Source organism: Lagenorhynchus albirostris, chromosome 11, assembly GCF_949774975.1.
Source record: "Lagenorhynchus albirostris chromosome 11, mLagAlb1.1, whole genome shotgun sequence".
Taxonomy (NCBI): domain Eukaryota; kingdom Metazoa; phylum Chordata; class Mammalia; order Artiodactyla; family Delphinidae; genus Lagenorhynchus; species Lagenorhynchus albirostris.
In genome coordinates, this window is record NC_083105.1 from 96,680,284 (window position 1) to 96,703,465 (window position 23,182).

General features: G+C 37.4%; 1 long non-coding RNA gene across 1 annotated transcript in view; it reads right to left on the reverse strand.

Moving 5' to 3' along the window:
• Nucleotides 1-23,003, reverse strand: part of LOC132529883 (uncharacterized) — a 39,026-nt gene extending 16,023 nt beyond the window's left edge. The window contains exons 1-3 of the long non-coding RNA XR_009543604.1: nucleotides 22,363-23,003; nucleotides 20,466-20,533; nucleotides 18,076-18,236 (exon numbers count right to left, since the gene is read on the reverse strand). This is a non-coding gene — a long non-coding RNA (uncharacterized LOC132529883). The remainder of the gene's footprint in view (nucleotides 1-18,075; nucleotides 18,237-20,465; nucleotides 20,534-22,362) is intronic.
• Nucleotides 23,004-23,182: the final 179 nt, after the last annotated feature.

The window sequence follows — 23,182 nt, forward strand, 5'->3', positions numbered from 1 at the left end:
AAAATGCCTCCTTGAATAGATAGTGGCAGATGGTTGCACAACATCGTGAACATAATTAGTGCCACTGAATTGTACAGCTAAAAATAGTTAAAATGGTAAATTTTATGTTTTAAATATTTTACTACAATTTTTTATTTTTTAAATATTTTATTTATTTATTTTATTTGGCTGCGTCAGGTCTTAGTTGTGGCACATGGGATCTTTCGGTGCAGTGCGTGGGCTTAGTTGCCCCAAGGCAGGTGGAATCTTCGTTCTGCAACCAGGGATCAAAACCCACGTCCCCTGCACTGGAAGGCGGATTCTTAATCATTGGCCCACCAGGGAAGTCCCTACTACAGTTTTTTAAAATGGCTCCTTTAAGGCACATGCCATATGCCCACCTCATACTCAACTCCTTGTCACCAGCGTTCTCAAACCTGTTCCCTCCCTCACAATGATCCAGGACTTAGGCCCAGAACTCAGTCATCCTCTCAGTTCCAAGTTAGACCTCTACTCAGAACAACAAAAAAAATGTATTCATGATTAAAATGTAAAACAAAATAACAATAATAATATAAATGTATTAGAAAAAATTTTGGAAAAATGTATGTATAATCCCAGATAGGAGATTCTGGATGGAAAACCAGAATCCACAATGAGGGAAAAATAAGAGGCTTGACTTTATTAAAACTTAAAATGCATCAATAGAAAGAAAAAGATCTCCATAATGTTTAAAAACACAAATAACAAATAGAAGGAAAATAATCGCAAGACGTATGACTGACAAAAGGTTATCCCTAATATACAAAGAGTGCCTACAGATTGATAAGAAAACGACAAAAAAAAAAAGAATGATAGCATAAATGGCCAAGGGATATAAACAGGTAATTCAGAGGAAATACAAATAACAGATTAACATAAGAAGATTCCCAAAGACACTAGCAGTTAGGAAAACACAAACTAAAACAGGGATATACCATTCCTACACCACTCCCCCAGCCCACACATTCACACTAATGATAATAACGAGCCAAAATTTAAGACACTGAGAATATGTGGAGCTGAGAAGGGTGGAGGACCAGTAACTCATCCATTGCTAATGGGAGTAAAATTGCTTCAGTCTTTTTGTAATCTGGTAATATCTATAAAAATTTAAACTTGCTATACATTTTGGCCCATGATTCATGTCACCTTTATGAATCTATTGTAGAGAAATAGGATATATGTACAAAAATGTTCACAGTACTATTTATTTCTTCTTCTATACTATTACTCCCAAATCTTTTCCTATCCGTATGTTCCTTACTTTGGGGTCCCTATTCTTTAAGTTTCTTGTCTACTTCTGGCGACTTCTATTTTCTGACACATTTTTTCTCCCCTGAAATCACCCTGTAAAATCCCCACCCTTCATCATTCCTACCATTTGACTTCTCTGTTATTACAACTAGTCTGACATGGGCTGTTGCCAATAATCATGTAATAATGCAGACTGAAATCCCTGAAAATGTGTGGCCTCTTGCTTCACCTGAGTGCTTGGTGCAGACCGGCAAATGCTGTGTCTCTAAGCGGATGTCTGTCTTTTCCCTTTGTGATTATTCTAAAATGCAGCCTTCCACAGATCCCAAACTTCTCACTACCTCCCTCATTCTTAGCTTTAGGACCTTGTCTTTTATCTCACTGAGAAGATGGAATTCCCCAGACAAGAACAGTCTACATTTTCTTCCCTACCCCTTACACAAACCCTGTCAACATCCTCACCCATCCTCCCCACTTCCCTGAGAAAAGGGGGCACCCTTTCCACCCACGGTCATTTCTTCCAGTTGTGCGTTGGGTCTCATATTCATCGACTGCCTCAAGGATTTGTCTTGCATGTGTTTTTAGTCTCTCCCATTCAACTGAAATTTTCACCTCAAGCTGTAAACGTGTGCTACTCTCTCCTATCGATATGTAAAAATATATTGGCCTTACATATAACCCTTTCTTTAGATAACATCACCTTCCTTCCTGCCATCACAAAACTTCTTAAAATAGACTTCTAAACTCATTGTTTCCACTTCCTTACCTTCTACTTATTAGTCAGTTCACTGAAATTTCACATCTTTCACCAGCACACCAATGAAGGATGTGAACAATGACCTCCACACTGTCAATTTCATTGAATAGTCTCCTCTCATTATGTTACCTTACATCTCTTTACCATTTTATACTTTGAATGCTCCCTCCACCTTGAAAATCACTCCTTCCTTAGCTTTTATCACATTTCTTTCACACTCTCTCCTGTATGCCAGCACAGGAGTTTTCTCCCCTCCCCTTCATTTCCTTCCCCATCTCAGTACTAATAGTGAAATAAAGACCTTATTATCATCGAAGTTTTGCTATGAGAGAAGACCATTACTAGCAAGGAAAAGATTTGTCTTATAGATGTTCTAACGTGAAGAAGATGAAAGACCTTCTCCTAAGTAAAAACTCATCACCTTTCCAGGATACAGCTGGGAGTGAAAAGTCATCATGATCTTGAGGATCCTGTGGTTCACTTCACTTTTGCTTGATGAGGGTATAGAGAAATAGGCCCTTTAATTCATACATTGCTGGAGACTTTAAACTGGTGGTCCCATTTGAAAGTACCCATTGACCCAGCAATTCCCTCTGATATATTCATACATGTACAAAATAAAATATGAACAGGATATTTATCTAAAATCTACAGGAAAAACCATAGGACCTAGAACAGCTAAAAGAATTTTGAAAAAGAAAAATGAAATTGGGCAACTATATGACCCCATTTCAAGACTTAGTATAAAGCTACATTAGAGTAGAAGTGAAACAAATAAATAAATGGCACTGAAGAGAAAATGCAGAAATTGACCTACATGTATGTGATAATTGATTTTCAACAAAGGTATCAAGGGAATTCAATGAAAAAAGGGGTAGTTATGTTAATAAATGGTGCTAGAATAATTAGACATCTTTAAGAATAATAAAAAAAAATGACCTCAACTCATACCTTATACCATACATAAAGGTAAGATCAAAATAGATCACACACCTAAATGCAAAACCTAAAACTACACAATTTCTAGAAAAAAACATAAAGGCAATCTTTGTGACCTTGGACTAGGCAGAGTTCTTAGACAACACACAAAAAATACAAATTAGAATACAAACACTGATAAACTTGACTTCATAAAAATTTTCAACTTCTGTTCTTTGAAAAACACTGTTAAGATAATGAAAAGGCAAGCCACAGACTGAGAAAAAAAATATTTGCAAAGTATATACCTGATAAGAACTTGTATTCAGAATATATAAAGAACTCTGACAACTCAATAACAAGAAAACAAATAAATTGGCAAAATATTTGAAGAGATACTTTACCAAAGAAAAATGTATGGATGATAAATAAGCACATGAAAAATGTTCAACATAATTAATATTTAAGGTAATGGTAATTAAAACCACAATGAGATACTACTAAGTACCTATTAGACTAGCTAAAATTAAAAAGAGACTAGCTAAAATTAAAAAGACTGTAGCACAGTACCGTTCTTGGCCCAGAGAGTCAGTGCAAAACAAAACAAAAATAAGTAAATGAACAGACCTATGTTTTCAACAATTATTTTTTAAAAGCTTTGTAAATCTAATCACTAGTCCAGAAAAACATGTATTTCTTCAGTTTCACTGGCACTGCTCCAAATTCATCTAGAAAAGCTACTTAAGTAAAGGACTGAGTGTACCTGAGTGTGTGAACATTTTGTTTCTTTGCCAGAAGAAAGAGAAAGATACAAAAGGACAGTAGGAAAATCCAGTCATCAGAAAGGAGAGAACCAAAGGAAAAGGCAACTGCTCCTGGCAAGATGAAGTTGTTTTCTTTACATTGTTTCTCTTCACCTTTGAGGAGGTTCAAATGATCTGCCCACAATCTTGGACAGCATGCCCTTGCTTCAAGTCAGTCACCTGGCCTCCTGGGGAGAAAACTCACTTCACTACTGACTCAAATGCCAGTGCTATCGCTGGCAAAATTCTGTATTCCAAATTCAAACAGTAATAGAATTTACAACATTTTGAGCTAGGATCACAAAGCTTAAATTGAGAAACCAGCCTGGTGGACGCTTGGATAATATCCTTTGTGTTTGTAGAAGTCTGACTAGCAACTACTGTCAATTTCTGAAAGCATGTTCACCCTGGAAAAATAAATACCTGCCAAAATGCCAAAAAAAACCGACTGACTATACCAAGTATGGTTGAGAATGTGAAGGAAATGGAACTCTCATACCTGTTGGAATAGAAAACGGTACAACCATTTTGGAAAAGAGCTCGGCAGTTTCTTAAAAAGTTAAACATATATCTACCAGATGATCCAGCCATTCCACCTCTAAGTATTTTTACTCAAGAGAAAAGAAAACCTATCTCCATACAAAGATTTGTATCTAAATGTGCATAACAGCTTTATTTTTAGTAGCCAAACACTGGAAATATCCATCAACATGTGAATGGATAAATAAATGTGTCACATCCATATAATAGAATATCAGCAATAAATAGGAGTAACTATTGATACACATGACAACATGGATAAATCTCAAAATAATTATGCTGAGTGAAAGAAGCCAGAAAAAAAAAAAAGAGTACATTCTTAATGACTCTGTAAAACTCTATGTACTGTAAAACTCTAGAATACAATCTAATCTCTAATGACAGAAAGTAGGTCAGGGTTTTCCTGGGGTGGGGGACAGGAAGGAAAGAGAGGGAGGAATTACAAAAAGCATGAGGATTATATAGTGATATATTCACTATCTTGATTGTGGTGACAGTTTTATGGGCATATCCATTATGTCAAAATTTAACAAATTTTACTCTTTAAATAAATTCAGTTTATTGTGTGTCAATTGTACCTCCATAAAACTGTGGGGTTTTTTTCGGGGGGTGGGCAGTAACAAAAGAAGCTGTCATAGTAAGCTAGGTGAACAACCACTGTGGCTTGGACTAGTGTTAAAAGTGGAGATGGAGAGAAGTGATGAGATTTAGAATACACTTTGGTGGTAGAGATAAGAAAATGTGTTGAGGCACTAGTAAATGGAAAGAGAAAGGTATCAGAAAGCTCCGCAGTTTGGAATCTGAACAACTGAATGGATGGTAGGGCCGTTTCCTGAGATGGGGAAGACTCGGGAATAGGGACATGTAAGAGGACATTCATCCCCTCATTGTTTGTGACAGTGAGGGGACAAACTAGGTGTCTGTATTAAGGGAATGGGTACATAAAATGGAGACTGTACAACAGCTAAAAGGATGAATTATGAGTACATAGTGCAACGTGGATAGATCTCAAAAACATAATGCTGGTGGAAAAAGTAAAGCAGTGATATACAGAAAAAACATTTAATTAAATATGAAACGAAGACTAAAACTACATATTTTTTAAGGATACAAATAAGCTCAAGGAATGTATCAAACATCAAAGTATATTCCTGTGGAGGAAAGAGGAATGGAAGTGGGGATATAGGAAGAAGGAGAAGGTGAACAGAACTTGGAGGGGCATATATGAACTGATAGGGATGGTTTGATGAATTCTAATCCCTGTAACTAAGGTCCAAAAATTATTTAATAAAGTACAATAATATAGCAAAAAACCAAAATGGACAAGAGTCCAGGTTGACTAGGAAACAAGCTATTTCTAATGTAACATCCTTAAGGGGGACAAATAGTGAGGAACTAGCCCCAGCTCTGATGACAGGTGGCAAAAAGCCTTACAAGAGGACTGAACCCTAGACACAGAGGAAAGCTGTCCACATCCCATCTGTTCAGGGGAGAATTTAAGTGAATGCTGTACTCCTGTGCTTCTCTTTGAGTAAGTAAATGCACTGTGCATCCGGTAGTTGCCAAGCCAAGGCCCAAATGGAATCGGAATCATGACATCCTTAACCAAGTGGGAGTCACTACCGTTATATCCATAACCAAGAGATACCCCTCGGCCCCAGAACCAAAGGTAAGAGATTATAAGGAGATAGAAATTTGTTTCCACTACTTCCTTCTATGAACATTACACAGTTGTCCCTCAGTATCCTCATGGCATGGGTTCCAGGACTAGTGCTGTCCACAGTGTGTCTCTAGTGCCGAATAAAGGGTGTTGTTCCCACACATGTATGTATACAGTGTTGACTATATCTAGATTCAACTGGTCCTCTGCCTTCTTAGAGCCAGCTGTTGAATGCTCACATGAGTAGGGTTAAGGGAGGATTCAGATACACCGTGTTTTTTGCTCAGTTTCCCCTAATTAACTCGTGGGCTAATAGAAACAACTAGAATAAGAATTTTTAAATTCTTATTTTTTTATTTATCCATTCAAGTATTGAATATTCACTGATACAAGCAAACACTATTTTAGGTGTTTGGGATACAAGGGTGGATAAGGTACAGTCCATGTCCTAAAAATACTACAAAAGGGAAAGACAAGTAAACATCACAATCCAGTGTCATCAACAGTACAGAATTATGGTTTCCTTCATCACTCCCTCCTATATCTCCAAACAACACCTTGCCTCCTTATCTATTCCCAACCTTACTAAGGAGAAATAATAAAGTTTTTCTCATTTTTGAGGCATTTGTGCCAAAAATAATTGGGGGATCAACCTCACAAACTGCTTCTGTACATTTTCCTCTGTAAAAATGCCTTACCAGATTGACCACTGTTGTGAAATTCATGTGCAAATCGCATTCAAAACATGGGAAAGACAGTCACACATTGGTTTATTCAACCACACCTATGCGTTCTCAGAAAAACTAAATTCAGTCAAGGCCAGCTCTTTAAGGAAGTGTGAAGAGCTGAGAATCAAAGCACCACGCTGCTCTCATTCACCTTCCACAACTTATTTTCTCACCATTAGCATCATTCTTTAGAATAAAGCTTTACCTGCAAAGGACCACTGTTAGGATAAAAATATATTATCAGCGAGGAGTAGCATGTCAACCCACTGGCACACATAAAAACCCTCTAGTACATTGGCAATAGTACATACTTGCACAGATTTCATCAGCTGAGCTCAGATATAGCGTAGAAAAAGTACATTTTTGACAGAGATGATGGGGTTGAAGGAGGCAATCTTAGTCACTAGAGTGCGAAATACTAAAAGCACAACTCATCTATTTCACAAATTTGCCTACATCCAGTCTTTAAGTGGTTAATATCTAAATACTCTCAGAAAGTCCAGCAAGAAACCATCAATCCCAGGGAGGCAGGATTAATCTCACATCTAATGTATAGCCTAGAAGGGTAGCACTCACTAAATATGTACCCATGACTAACCTGACACCCAGAGACCAATTCCCTCTTTTTAGGGAGCCACATGACAGACTGACCATTCATCAATGTTTGACCTTCTTACAGACCCACGGTAAAGCAACTTCACAGCTAGAGGCTTGGAGACCACTTTTGCTCCCGTGGTCTCCCAGAGCTATTTTTGTTAGTAGATAGCTGTCTAATTGTTGTTCTTTGTGGGATCAGAGGCTGGAGTCTCCTACTCTGCCATCATTGATGTCACTCCTCTGAATCTGTACTGATTTATAAATAAATGACTGAATAAATAAATGGGGGAGAAGTTAAAATTTTCCTTACACAGATTCCAGATAATATATGGAGATACTCCTGCCTCATGTTTGCAGTTTAATCCTCCTCCCCTTGAGTGTTGGCAATACTTAGCAACTCACTTCCAAAGAATAATGTATTGATGGGGAAAACAGTAATTTTACAGTGGAGAAACCTGGCAAACACAACCTCACCCATGAACAGGGTTAAGTGTGTGAACAACCAGTGATAAGTCTTGTTGATATCATGCACCCCCAACACGATGCAATGAGAAAGGCACCTAATCACTAAAGTATATTTCACCAAAACCCATAACCTCAGTCTAAACATGAAAAATAATCAGATAACTCCAAATTGAGACCTGTAAATATCTGACCAGTACCTTCAAATTCATCAAGGTCATAAAAAGTAAGAAAATACTGAGGAACTATTACAGACCAGAGAAGACTAAGAAAATTTGAAAACTAAATGCACGGTGGTATCCTGGGTTACATCCTGGAACAGGAAAAAGAAAATTAATGGAAAACTGGTGAAATTCAAGAAAACCTGGAGTTATTTAATAATAATGTAGCAGTGTTTATTTCTTGGCTTTGACAAATGTACCATGATTATATAAGATGTTGACATTAGGGACTTCCCTGGTGGCACAGTGGTTAAGAATCCGCCTGCCAGCGCAGGGGACACGGGTTCGAGCCCTGGTCCGGGACGATCCCACATGCCACGGAGCAGCTAAGCCCATGTGCCACAACTACTGAGCCTGTGCTCTAGAGCCCGTGAGCCACAACTACTGAGCCCACGTGCCACAACTACTGAAGGCTACACGCTTAGAGCCTGTGCTCTGCAACAAGAGAAGCCACTGCAATGAGAAGCCCACGCACTGCAACAAAGAGTAGGCCCCTCTCACTGCAACTAGAGGAAGCCCATGCACAGCAACTAAGACCCACCGCATCCAAAAAATTAAATAAATTAAAAAAAAAAATAAGATGTTGACATTAGGGGGAGTGGGGTGAAGGGTATAAAGGAATGCCTTGTACTATCTTTGAACTTTGAAGAGTCTCAGCAGAGAAGTAGAAACTATAAAAAAGAACAAAGTGAATATTCTAAAACAGAAAATAAATCCATAATTTTTAATTTAAAAAAATTTTTAAAGAATGTGACTAACAGCAAATTGGAAAGAACAGAAGAAGAAGTCAGTGAATGTGAAGATATATTGCTGGGAATTATCTAATATGAAGAAGAGAAGAAAAAGTGAACAGAGCTTCAGTGATCTGTAGGACAATATCAAGTAGTATAATATAAGTGCTACATTTATGAAGTCCCAGAAATACAGGAGAAATATAATACAGCAGCAAAAGAATTTGAAGAATTAATGGTCAAATAATTCCCAAATTTAGTGTAAAACTTGCAGCTATGAGAAAATGAACCCCAATCAGGATAAATATAAGGAATATCACACCTAAAGAACATCATGGCAAAACTGCTGAAAACCAAAGATAAAGAGAAAATACTGCAAGCAGCCAGAGAAAAACAACACATTAACAGAGGGGAACAATGACATGAATGATAGCTGAATTCTCATCAGAAACCTAAAAGGAGAAAGACAATGGAATGCCATTTTTAGAAAGGTAAAAGAATAACACTGTTGGTGCAGCCACCATAGGAAACAGTATGGAGGTCCCTCAAAGAATTAAAAATACAACTACTGGGCTTCCCTGGTGGCTCAGTGGTTAAGAGTCTGCCTGTTAATGCAGGGGACACGGGATCGAGCCCTGGTCCGGGAAGATCCCACATGCCACAGAACAACTAAGCTCGGGTGTCACAACTACTGAGCCTGTGCTCTAGAACCCAGGAGCTGCAACTACTGAAGCCTGCGCACCTAGAGCCCATGCTCCACAACAACAGAAGCCACCGCAATGAGAAGCCCGTGCACCACAACAAAGAGTAGCCCCCACTCGCTGCAACTAGAGAAAGCCCATGCACGGCAACAAAGACCCAACGCAGCCAAAAATTAATTAGTTAATTAATTTTTAAAAATAGAGAAGACTTTAAAATAAATGAATAAATAAATAAAAATATAACTACCATACTATCCAGCAATTCCACTTCTGGGCATGTATCTGAAGGAAATAAAGTCACAATCTCAAAGAGGTATCTGTGCCTCCATGTTTATTGCAGCATTATTTACAATAGCCAAGACATGGAAATAGCCTAAATGTCCATTGATTAATGAATGGATACAGTAAATGTGAGACAGATAAATATATATATATATTTCAGCCATAAAAGAGAAGCAAATCCTGCCATTTGTGACAACACTGGTAGACCCTGAACTCATAGAAACAGAAAGTAGAACGGTGGTTGCCGGGGACCAGGGCACGGAGGAAATGGAAAGACGCTGGTCAAACGGTACAACTTCCAGTTATAAGATGAATAAATTCTAGAGATTTAATGTACAGCATAGTGGCTATACCTAACAATACTGTATTGTATACTTGAAATTTGCTGAGAGTAAATCTTAAATGTTATCACTACAAAAAAAAAGGTAAGTATGTGAGCTGATGGCTGTGGTAACTAACCTTACTGTAGTAATCATTTCACAATATATACATATATCAAATAATCAGGTTGTACACCTTAAATTTACACAATGTTATACGCCAACTGTATCTCAATAAAGCTGGAGTAGGGGTCAGGAGGAGAATAATACTCCCAGTCCAGAATTCTATATCCAGTAAAAACATCCAGCAAAATGAAGAGGGAAAAAAAAACCATTTTCATAGTAAAGAAAACAGATAATTTGTCATGAGCAGTCCGGCACTACTAGAAATACTAAAGAAACTTCTTCATACTGAAAATGTCACAAGATGAAAATTTAAATCTACAAGACTGAAGACAAGAAGAATGGTAAATATTTACATACATATAAAAGATGGCGGTTTGTCTCCTCCCCTTAATTTCTTTAAAAGAAAGAAAAAAAAAGCAAACTAGATAAGATAAATTATACACAAATAGCAAAGGGAAAGACCTAAAGCCAACCATATCAATAATTGAATTCATCATAAATAGACTAAACAGAGAATTCCCTGGCAGTCCAGTGGTTAGAACTCAGCGCTCTCACTGCCAGGGCGCCAGGTTTGATCCTTGGTCAGGGAACAAGGATCCTGCAAGCCGCAGGGCCCAGCCAAAAAATAATAATAATAAAAGTAAATAAATAAACAAAGTGCATAGTGGGACTTCCCTGGTGGTCCAATGGTTAAGACTCCACGCTCCCAATGCAGGGGGCCCACGTTCAATCCCTAGTCAGGGAACTAGATCCCGTGTGCCACAACTAAAGATTCCGCATGCCGCAACTAAAAGATTCTGCATGCCACAACTAAAAGATTTCACATGCTGCAACAAAGATCCCACATGCTGCAACAAAGATCCTGCAGGCAGCAACGAAGATCCCACGTGCCACAACTAAGACCCAGTGCAACCAAATAAATAAGTAAATAAATAAATACTAAAACAAACAAAGTGCATAGTGAACTACTCTTTTAAATAAATGAATAAATAGACTAAATGCATCAAATAAATGACAATGAGACTGTAACACTAAATGAAATAGCAAGAACCAACTATATGTTCTATATAATACACACAGTTTAAAAATAATGACACAAAGAGGTTTAAGGAATATATTGGAAAAGATATACCATGCAACAGTAAACAAGAAACCTGGAGTGATATATTAGTTTCTTATTGTTGCTGTAATAAATTACCACAAATACTGCGGCTTAAAATGATGTACATTTATTCTCTCACAGTTCTGTGTGTCAGAAGTGTAAAATGAATCCATTTCCTTGATTTTTCCTGCTTCTAGAGGCTGCCCAAATTCCTTAGCTTATGGCCCTTTTCGCCGTCTTCAAAGGGCATTATCCCAATCTCTGTTTCCACTGCCTCATCTCCTTTTTCTGATTTTAACACTACTACCTCCCTCTTATAAGTATCACTGTGATTACACTGGACCCATCTGGATAATCCAACATAATCTCTCTTGCAAGATTATTAATTTAATATCTACAAAGTTTCTTTTGCCATATAGGGTAACATATTCACAGATTGTAGGGATTAAGACGTGGACATCTTTTGGGGGATGGGAGAGGGGGACATTATTCAGCCTACCACAATTGGTTATATTACAAGACAAAACTGACAAGTATGAAGAAGTACAATTTCATAATTGTATGAATCACAGCATTAAGCATACACAACTATAAATGAGCATGCATGCACCTAATAATACTGAATAAAACTTCCAAACATAGGAAGCAAAACTGACTGAATTAAAGGGAGAAATAAACAAATCCATAATCACATTTGTAGATATAAACATCCCTTTCTCAGTAACTGATAAAATAATTAGACCAAAAAAATCAGTTAAAAATATAAAAGATCTAAACAATACTATCAACCACCTTGACCTAATTGAAATTTACCCAACAAAATAATATCAAACAACTACAAAATACCCATGACTTTCAAGTGTAAATGAAATGTTCATCAAGTAAATTATATATTGAGTAATAATGTTTTGATAAATTTCAATATATTGAAATACTACAGATATGTTCTATGACCACAGTGGAATCAATTACAAAAAGTCTAGAAAATTCTTAAATATTTAGAAATTAAAACATCCCTAAGTATTCAGAAATTATAATCCTCAGGGATGTACCTATCAAAGCTACAATGATATATCACCTCACATGTGTTAGAATGGCTAATATCAAAAAGACAAGAAATGAGAAGCGTTGGAGAGAATGTGGAGAAAAGGAACTCTTGTGCACTGTCGGTGGGAACAAAAATTGGAGAAACCACTATGGAAAACAGTATGAAGGCACCTCAAAAATTAAAAATTGAACTACCATGTGATCCAGCAATTCCACTTCTAGATATTTATCCGAAAAAGACAAAATCACTATCTTGAAAAAAATATCTATACCTCCCTGTTTATTGCAGCTTTATTCATAATAGCCAACACATGGAAACAACCTAAGTGTCCACTGATATATGAATGGATAAAGAAAATGTGATTTTATATATATAATGGAATATCATTCAGCCATTAAAAAAGGAAACCTGCCATTTGTGACAACATGGATGAAACTTGAGAGCATTATGCTAAGCAAAACAAGTCAGACAAAGAAAGACAAATACTGTATGATCTCACTTACATGTGGTATCTAAAGAAAAAAGAAACCCGAACTCATAGGTATAGAGAACAGGTTGGTGATTGCCAGAGGTGGGGAGTAGAGATGGGGGAAATGAGTGAAGGTAGTCAAAAGGTACAGTCTACCAGTTACAAGGAAGTCCTGCAGATGTAATATACAGCATGGTGACTATAGTTAACAATATTGTATTATATACTTACAAGTTGTTAAGAGAGTAAATTGTAAAAGTTCTCATTACAAGAAAAAAAAATTGTAACTGTGTGGTAATGAATGTTAATTAAACTTATTGTGGTGATCATTTCAAATTGTATATATGTATCAAAGCATATACTGTGCACCCAAACCTAATACAATTGTTATATGTCAATTATATCTCAAAAAATAAATATAAAAAATTAAAATGTTAGAGAGAAGTGTTAAAAATCCACTATTTTTAACCTGAGACTTTTCCATTGATATAATAATAAAAATAATTTAAAAGGGGGAAAAAACCAAAGAAAATTAAGTTCTCTTAGAAGAATTAAGATGACTTTTTGTACATCTAAAAAAAATACACACATTTCTAAATAATACATGGGTAAAAATTAGAAAATATATCAAACTAAATTATTATAAAAACACAATAGAAAAATTTGTAGAACACAGCTAAAACAGAGGCTTGGAGGGAATGTTATAGCTTTAAATGAATACAAAAGTAGAAAGATTTTAAATAAACAATCAAGTTTAAGAAGATAGAAAAAGAAGAGCAAATTAAAACCAAAGTAAGCAGATCAGAATTTTAAAATTTGAAATCAATAAAATTTTTAAAAACCAAGCAATAGAAAAATTAACAAAGCCAAAATTTGGTTCTTTGATAAGATTACTGATTGATAAACTTTTAACAAGACTGATCAAGAAACAGAGAGGGCTCAAATTATGAATATCAAGACTAAAGAGAGTATAACTCTATAGATTTTAAAGACATTAAAAGGATAATAAAGGAATATTATATCTATATACCAATAAATTTAACAATGTAGATAAAATGGAAAAATTCCTTGGAAAACACAATTTACCAAACTGACACAAGAAGAAATTTTTGAATAACTCTCTTTTCACTCAAAAAATTGAATTTGTTAGTACACACCTTCCCATTAAGAAAGCTTCTGGGGCTTCCCTGGTGGCGCAGTGGTTGAGAGCCCGCCTGCCGATGCTGGGGACACGGGTTCGTGCCCTGGTCCAGGAAGATCCCACATGCCGCGGAGCAGCTGGGACCGTGGGCCATGGGCCTGCGCGTCTGGAGCCTGTGCTCCGCAATGGGAGAGGCCACAGCAGAGGGAGGCCCGCGTACCGCAAAAAAAAAAAGCTTCTGTTTACCAAGGGGGAAGGGGGGGTATAAATTGGGATATTGAGATTGACATATACACACTACTATATATAAAATAGATAACTAAAAAGAAACTACTGTATAGCACAGGGAACTCTATTCAACACTCTGTAATGACCTATATGGGAACAGAATCTAAAAAAAAGAGTGGATACATGTATAACTGACCCACTCTGCTGTACAACAAAAACTAACAGTGTAAATCAACTCTACTCCAATAAAAAAAATTAATTAAAAAATAATATAAAAATTTAATTTTAAAAAAAGAAAGCTTCTGTTTTGTAGTCACTTTGCTGTACAGCAGAGACTGGCACGACATTGTATATCAACTATACTTCAATTAAAACAAAAAGGAAGAAAAAGAAAGCTTCATGTTCAGATGACTTCAAATAGCATATTACATCAAACTTTAAGGAATAAATAACACAATCCCTTCAGAAAACAGAAAATGAAAGTACACCCTCCAACTTATTTTAGGAGGCCATGATGACCCTGAGAAAAAATTACAAGTATGTAAATTACAGACCCCAACCCTCATAAATATAGACATCAAAATCTTTAAAAAAAAAAAAAAAACTATCAGCAAATCAAATCCAGAAGAACATAAAAGAGGTAATTCATCATGACAAAGTGTGGTTTATTCCAAGAACAAAGCAAGAATGTCTATTTTTACCATTTCTAATCAACACTGTACAGAAAGAACTAGACAAGAATAATAAATAAAAGATCAAAAGATAGTAGAATTTACCAGTGAAGCCATCTGGGCCTAAAGTTTTCTTTATGGGAAGCTTTTAACTATAAATTCAATTTCTTTAATGGATAGTGAGATATTCAAGTTATGTATTTTTTCTTGAGCTAACCTCAGTAGTTTGTGTCTTTCAATAAATCTGTTCTTTTCATCTAAGTCAGGGGTGAGCAAACACTTTCTGTAAAAGGCCACACAGTAAATATCTCAGGCTTTCCTGGCAATATGGTCTTCTCACAACTACTCAACTCAGCCATTATAGTACAAAAGCAGACACAGATAAATATAAACAAGTATGTGTGTCTGTGTTCCAGTAAAACTTTATTCACAAAAGAGGTGGCAAGTGAATCAATGTTAATTAGTCAAGTTAGTTGATGGTGTTGTTCAAGTCCCCTATATCACTGCAGATTTTCTGACTATGTTAATTATGAGAAGAGGATATTGAAATCTCCAACTATAATTGTCAATTTGTCTTTTTCTCTCAAATTCTCTCAGATTTTGCTTCACGTATTTTAAAGCTGTTATTAGCTACAAACACGTGTCCTCTTGATGATCTAATTCTTTTATCTTTATGAAATGTCCCTCTTTATCCATGGTAATATTCCTTACTCTAAAATCTACTTTGTCTAATTAATATAGGCATTCTAGCTTTTTTTGAATTAGTGTTTGCATGGTATAATTATTTCCATCCTTTTATTTTTTGTTTGTTTATTTTCCCAGAGAGCATATACTTGGGTCTTACTTTTTTCTTTTATCTAATCTGATAATCTCTGCCTTTTAATTGGAGTATTTAGGCCATTTTAGATCATGTGATTATCATTATAGGTAGCCTTATATCTACTATCTTGCTATTTGTGTTTGATTTATTCTTTGTTCATTTTTTCCCTATTTTCCTGATCTTTTTTATAAAATTGAATGTCTTTTATGATTCCATTTTATCTCCCTTATTGGTATATCAGTTATACCTTTCTCTTTCCTTGTTTCCTCTTTTCCTTCTTCCTTCATTCCTTCTTTCCTTTTTTAATTTTTTTGGCTGCTCCACGTGGCTTGCGGGATCTCAGTTCCCCGACCAGGGACTGAACTTGGGCCATGGCAGTGAAAGCCCAGAATCCTAACCACTAGGTCACCAGGGAACTCCCTTATCTTTTTTTTCTTTTTTCTTTTTCTTTTTTAGGATGCTCTAGAGTCTCCATTATATCTTTAATCACATTCTTCCTCCAAATAATATTATACCACTTCATGTATATCAAATGCACCTTACAATAGTATACTTTCTCTCCCTCTCCCTGGCCATTGTCAAACATTTTACTTCTACCTATGTTATAAATTCCACAATAGATTGTTAATATTTTTCTTTTAATCAGGCATTAATCTTTTAAAGGTATCTTTTAAAATTAGAACAAAAGTGTTTTATAGTTATACTCATATTTATCATTGCTAAACTTCTTCATTTCCTTACATAATTCTAAATTCCCGTGTGGTATAATTTTCCTTCTGGAAGAAGAACTTCCTTTAATATGTATTTTAGTGGTCTGTTTGCAATGAATTCCTCATCTTTTGTTCATCTGAAAAAAATTTTAATTTGCCTTCATTTTTATTTTTTTTTATTTTTGGCTGCGTTGGGTCTTCATTGCTGCACGTGGGCTTTCTCTAGTTGCAGTGAGCAGGGGCTACTCTTCATTGCAGTGCATGGGCTTCTCACTATGGTGGCTTCTCTTGTTACAGAGCATTGGCTCTAGGCACGCAGGCTTCAGTAGTTGTGGCACACGGGCTCAGTAGTTGTGGCTCACGGGCTCTAGAGCACAGGCTCAGTAGTTGTGGAGCACAGGCCTAGCTGCTCCGCGGCATGTGGGATCTTCCCGGACCAAGGCTTGAACCTGTGTCCCCTGCATTGGCAGGCAGATTCTTAACCAGTGTGCCATCAGCGAAGCCCCTGCCTTCATTTTTTTTAAGGTATTTTTGTATGTTGACAGGGTTCTCCTCCCCCACAAAAGTACTTACAGGTGTCTAATTTTGTCTGACTTGCATAGTTTCTGATGTGAACTATGCCACTGTGTTTTTCCCCCCCTGGCTGCTTTTAGGATGTTCTATTTATCACTGCTTTTCAACAGCTTGATAATAATGTGTCTTCATGTTTCTTCTGCTTGATATTCATTGAATATCTCTGATTTGTAAATTTATAGTTTTCATCAAGTTCTGAAAAATTTTGGCCAATATATTTTCTGTCCTCTTTCTGAAGCTTTAATTTTAAATATATTTGATTGCTTGATATTGTACCATAAGTAACTGAAGTTCTGGGTTTTGGGGGTTTTTTTTGGAGGGGGAGGGTCTTTTTTCCTCATGTGTTTATTTTGGATATTTTCTAATGATATGTCTTCAAGTTAATTAACTTTCCTGGGACTTACCTGGTGGTCCAGTGGTTAAGAATCTGCCTTCCAATGCAGGGGACACGGGTTCAATCCCTCATCGGGGAACTAAGACCCCACATGTCACGGGGCAACTAAGCCCATGTGCCAAAACTTGAGAGCCCGCACGCTGCAACTACAGAGTCCACGCACTCTGGAGCCCACTCGCCACAACTAGAGAGAAGCCCGTGTGCCGCAACGAAAGATTCCGTAAGACCCAGAGAAGATCCTGCATGCCGCAACTAAGACCCGATGCAGCAAAAATAAATAAATAATTTTTTTAAAAAATTTAACCTTTCCTTCTGTAGTTTCTAGTCTACTGTTGATTCCATTCAGTATATTTTCATTGCATCATTTCAGATATTGTATTTCTCATCTGTGGAAGCATAATTTGGTTTATTTTTAAAATATCTTGCCTTTTTCTCTTTATAATGTTCAATGTTCATCTTATCTACTGAACATATGAAGTGTATTTATAATAGCTATTCTAACATCCTTTCTGCAAATTCTTTCATCTTTGTCATTTCTGGTTCAGTTTCTAATGACTGATTTTTCTCCTGGTTATGGGTTATATTTGCCTCCTTTGCATGCCTGATAATCTTTTGCTGAATTCCAGACATTGTGAATTTTATGCTGTTGGTGCCAAATTGTCTTGAGCTCTTTTCAAAATTGTTGGCTTTTGTTATTGGACACAGTTACTTGGTACCAGTTTGATCCTTTTGAGGCTTGCTTTTTGACAAGAATTAGTAAGCAGAGGCAACTGTAAGCAGGGATAAGCAGGGGCTCACCTTATTTTCCTTCTCTCAGGAATCACTGTCCTGTACTGCCTGTTGTCCAGTATCTGAAAACTGCTGTTTCATATATTTTCGTTTTCCAGTTGTTTCAGATGAGAAAATAAATTCAGTCCCAGCTACACCATGATGGCCAGAAGTTCAAAAGAAAGCAGCAACTGCCAAAATAAGTAAATTTAGCAGGGTTACAGGATATAGGTCAAAATACAAAACTCAACTGTATTTTTATACACTACTAGCAAACATTCGTAAAAAAAAACTTTCACAATATTTTCAGTTATAAAAGCATCAAAATGTGAGTACTTGGTAATAAATGTAACAAATGACATGTAAGACCTCTACGCTGAAAACAATAAAACATAGCTGAAAGAAATTAGATAAGACCTAAATAAATAGAGAGTGTATCCTATCCATGGACTGTAAATTTCAACATTGTTAAAATGTCAATTTTTCTCAAATTTACCTTTAGATTCACATTAATCCCAATTATAATTCCAGCAAGATTTTTTAAACAGAAATTGACAGGTTGATTCTAAACATATTTATGGAAATGCCAAAACAATCTTGAAAAAACAGGAAGATTTACACTAACTTACTTCAAGACTTATAAAGCTAGAAGAATCAAGACAGTGTGTTGTTGGCATAATAATAAACAAAGAGATCAATGGAACAAATTAAGTCCAGAAACAGAATCACATGTATATAGTCGACTGATTTTCAACAAAGTTCCAAAGCAACTTAAGGGAGAAAGAAAAGTGAACAAACATTACTGGAAGACCTATACATCCATGTGGGGAAAAAACTGACCTCGACCCTACCTCAACAATACAAAAAAATTAATTCAAAATTGATCACAGGGACTTCCCTAGTGGTGCAGAGGTTAAGACTCTGTGCTCCCAATGCAGGGGGCCCAGCTTTGATCCCTGGCCAGGGAACTAGATCCCACATGCATGCTGCAACTAACAGTTCGCATGCCACAACTAAGGAGCCCGCGAGCCACAACTAAGGAGCCCAGCTGCTACGACTAAGACCCAGCGCAACCAAATAAATAAACATAATAAATATTTTTAAAAAACTTTAAAAAACTGATTACAGATACAAACATAAAAGCTAAAACTATAAAGCTTCTTGGAAGAAAACATAGATACAACCTAAATACCCATCAAGAGAATAGATCAACAAGTTGTGAAATATTCATACAATATAGTACTATCTAGCCAAAAAAAAGAGAAAAACCCTGCTACTGATATATGTAACAACAGAACCTCACAGACATTTTATTGAGTGAAAGAAACCAAACATAGTATATGATTCATTTTTTTTTATGATTCAATTTTATATGAAATTCTGCAAAAGACAAAATTAATCTATGGTAAAAATTTCAGAGCAATAGTTGCCTCTAGGCCTAGGAGAATGACTGGAAAAGGGCATGAGGAAATTTTCTTGGGTGATGAAAATCTGCTAAGTCTTGATTAGAGGGGGGTTCCAGTTATGATGCATTTGTCAAGATTCACTGAATTCTGTACTTAAAAGTTGTGGGACTTCCCTGGTGGTGCAGAGGCCAAGAATCTGCCTGCCAATGCAGGGGACATGGGTTCGAGCCCTGGTCCAGGAAGATCCCACATGCCACAGAGCAACTAAGCCTGTGCACCACAACTACTGAGCCTGTACTCTAGAGCCCACGAGCCACAAATACTGAGCCCATGTGCCACAACTACTGAGGCCTGCGTGCCTGGAGCCCGTGCTCCACAACAAGAGAAGCCACGGCAATAAGAAACTCGCGCACCGCAGGGAAGAGTAGCCCCCATTCGCCACAACTAGAGAAGGCCCGCGTGCGGCAACGAAGACCCAACACAGTCATAAATAAATAATTTTTAAAAAGCGTTGTGAATTTCATGATTTATACATTTTACCTCAATAACAAAAAAAAAAATTTAAACAAACATTGAACTCTAATTAGTAGGCTTGGTTTACCAGTTATAAAGTTACTTCCTGTGTTTTCTCATGTGTGAACAAACATATAAATATGCTGAATATAATGGGAGCTGATTTCCCACTCTTGGAAAGATATACAGATTTCCTAACTGTCTGCTGAGAAGGACCAAAGCAAGGACACACAAGTAGCAATAAACACACACTGTAATCAGATCTTGGTTTCTCAATACCCTTCTCCACTAAAAGGAACCAGGCCGCCTTCGAGATATGATTGATTCTAGGGTAAGAAAAGTTCAAGATCCACGTGGAACATCTATGTGCCCAAAAGTAAGGGACTGCTCAAAAAATGATGGGGACAAGTCCAAAGGACAAAGAAGCCACCATAAAGAGGCTCCCACTGACAGTTCAACAGTGACCCAGTGACCCACAGCCTCCAGCAATTTTCCTCTCACCTCATCAGTGGGCTGCATGTTCCTGTGGCAGGAACCACATCCTTTCTTCAGAGGTCTGAACCTCTCCCCTGTGGGTGGAAAAGTAGCACTTCGTTTAAGTTTCTAAGTTGCTTCCTTGTTAACCCATCTTCAGCCCTCAACGTAGTAGCTGCATTTTGTAGTTCCTACTTCTGTAAGATTTGTGTGTAACTTACAGTCCTCTCTTACCCCTTTTAGTAATTATTTTTTACTAAAAAATGACTCTTTATACTAAATTTTTCCTTAAAATGACTCATGTGGTATCTGTCTTCTGATTGGATGCTGAGTGATACAGGATCATTATTTCCCTCTTAGTCCTATCAAGAAATGCATACCTAAATCAGGAGGCAACATCAGACCAAACCAAAATGAGAGACATTCTACAAAATAAGTGACCTGTACTTTTCCAAATTTCAAGGTCAAATAAGATAAAGAAAAATGACAACTAATTGCAGTGTGTGACTCTGGCTTTGCTTCTGTGGTTGGGAAAGGGTAAAAAAGTGCTATAGTTCCTAATTTTGATAATTATACTGTGGTAATGTAAGAATGTCTTTATTATTAGGAAATACACAATGATGTACTTAGTGGTAATGGGGAACTTACCCTCAGATTGTTCAAAATAAAAGTGTGTGTGTGTGTGTGTGTGTGTGTGTGTGTGTGTAGGGAGGATGTGGGGGGGAGAGACCAATAAAGCAAATGGGGCAACATGTAAATACTTGGCAAATCTAGGTAGAGTGTATACAAGAGTTCTTTGTACTCTTCTTGCATCTTTTCTAAAATGTTTAATTTATTGATATATTAAAATTGAAAATTACCAAAAACAAAAATATATTTAGCCCTTGAAATATGTTAAATATGATCATTTTTTAAAGGAGGGCATCAATAAAAGTTCAAAATTGAAATCTGGTTCAAGATGGCAAATAGAATACATGCATAATGGGTCTGAGAAACTACCAAACAAATATCAAAAGATTGCTAAGCAGATCAGAAAACGTGAGCAGGTAGAGTGTATTTGACAGTGAAACCACAGCAAAACCTGTAACAAAAAACTCACACAGGACAAAGCTCTTGAGAGGTTAAAAAAGGCATTCCCAACAGAGCTCCCACCTGAGAGTCGACAAAAGAGCAGGTCTGGGACAATTTTCAAAGCCATGAATTTAAGCAAGCATCAGAATACCTAGCGCTTTCACGCACCCTTCCCTTTTCTGCACGTACTAAAGAGGAGGCAGCCTCAACATTTGATTTTAGGAACCTCCTAGAAGCGCTTTCTTAATATATTTCTTGGAGTATAGTTGATTTACAATGTGTTAGCTTCTGCTGTACAGCAAAGTGAGTCAGTTATAGACACACGTATATCCGCTCTTTTTTTAGATTCTTTTCCCATATAGGTCATTACAGAGTATTGAATAGAGTTCCCCGTGCCATTCAGCAGATTCTTATTAGTTATCTAATCTATATATAGTAGTGTGTACGTGTCAACAGACAAATTACTTTTATTATTAGAAAGCAACTCATCTTTCAATTTTCGTATTTTTTACTTAAGACACATCCAAACCCAACCCAGATATACCACCTAGCCTGAATTGAATGTACCAGTTAATAAACAAATACAGTTTCCTATAGTCAGTATAACGCAGTGTCGACAGCATGAACTCTGGACTGTATACACAACCTATATAACTAACTTATCCCTAAATGATGGAGCCGGAATACTGACTCCATAACTTAGTAGCTGTGGGGCCCAGGGTAAGTTAAAAAAAAAAAAGTCACTTAGCCTCTGTCGCCTTTAATTTACTCATCTGTAAAATGGGGATAAGATACTTCCTCAGTAAGCTGGTTGTGAAGGTGAAGTGAACTGATACTCGTTTAAAACACGTACAACAGTGCCGGGTTTCTCACAGTGTCAGCTTCTATTATTATTCGATTCAAAACGCTGTTCTAGCTCTGGTGAACACAAAGAGGAATCAAAATCCAGTCGCCATCCGAGGAGACGTTGGGAGGCACACGCAAATGCAACGAGGAATCAAAGCAGAAAGAAACCAGACTAAAGCCAGGTGCGAGCAGCCAGCGGGCACTGGGAGGACGGAACGGTTCCAGCTGAAAAGGTTGAGTCCAAGAGTCACAGGAGCCTCTGAACCGAGTTCTATGAACGGGTAGGACTTCCACACACGGCTAAGACGCCACACGTGGGAGACACCGCAAAGGACCTTAGCAAAGGCGCAAAGACCAAAAATTGACTTGTCTCGGTCAGCAGAAGTGGCTGCAGAGTGTTTATCACACAAAATGCCGGAGGGATGATAAGGCTAACTGTAATAGTAACCCCTGCCGCACATCACGGTGCTAAACCGGAGACAGGACGTAAAGAACAAAAGTGACGGTAAGAAAGCCAGGAGGACCACGACCCAGTCGCTCTCCACTATCCTCCAGGGACAACGCGACTCGGGGCCAGCACACAGCGAACCAGCGTCCCCCTCAGGCGGCAGACGTTCTGAAGCAGCAACCAGCACGAGAACTACAGCTCCCGCCGCGGCCTGGGGATCTGGCCCCGCCCCGCATTTCCACTTCCGCCGCCCTCCGGTCCGACCTACCAGGGAGCGAGCCTGGCGCCTGACCGCGCGTGACCCCCGCGTGACCCCGCGTGACAGGGGCCCGAGCCGAGAGGCCAGGAGGTGGGAGTCTGGGACCCCAGTCAGGAGAAA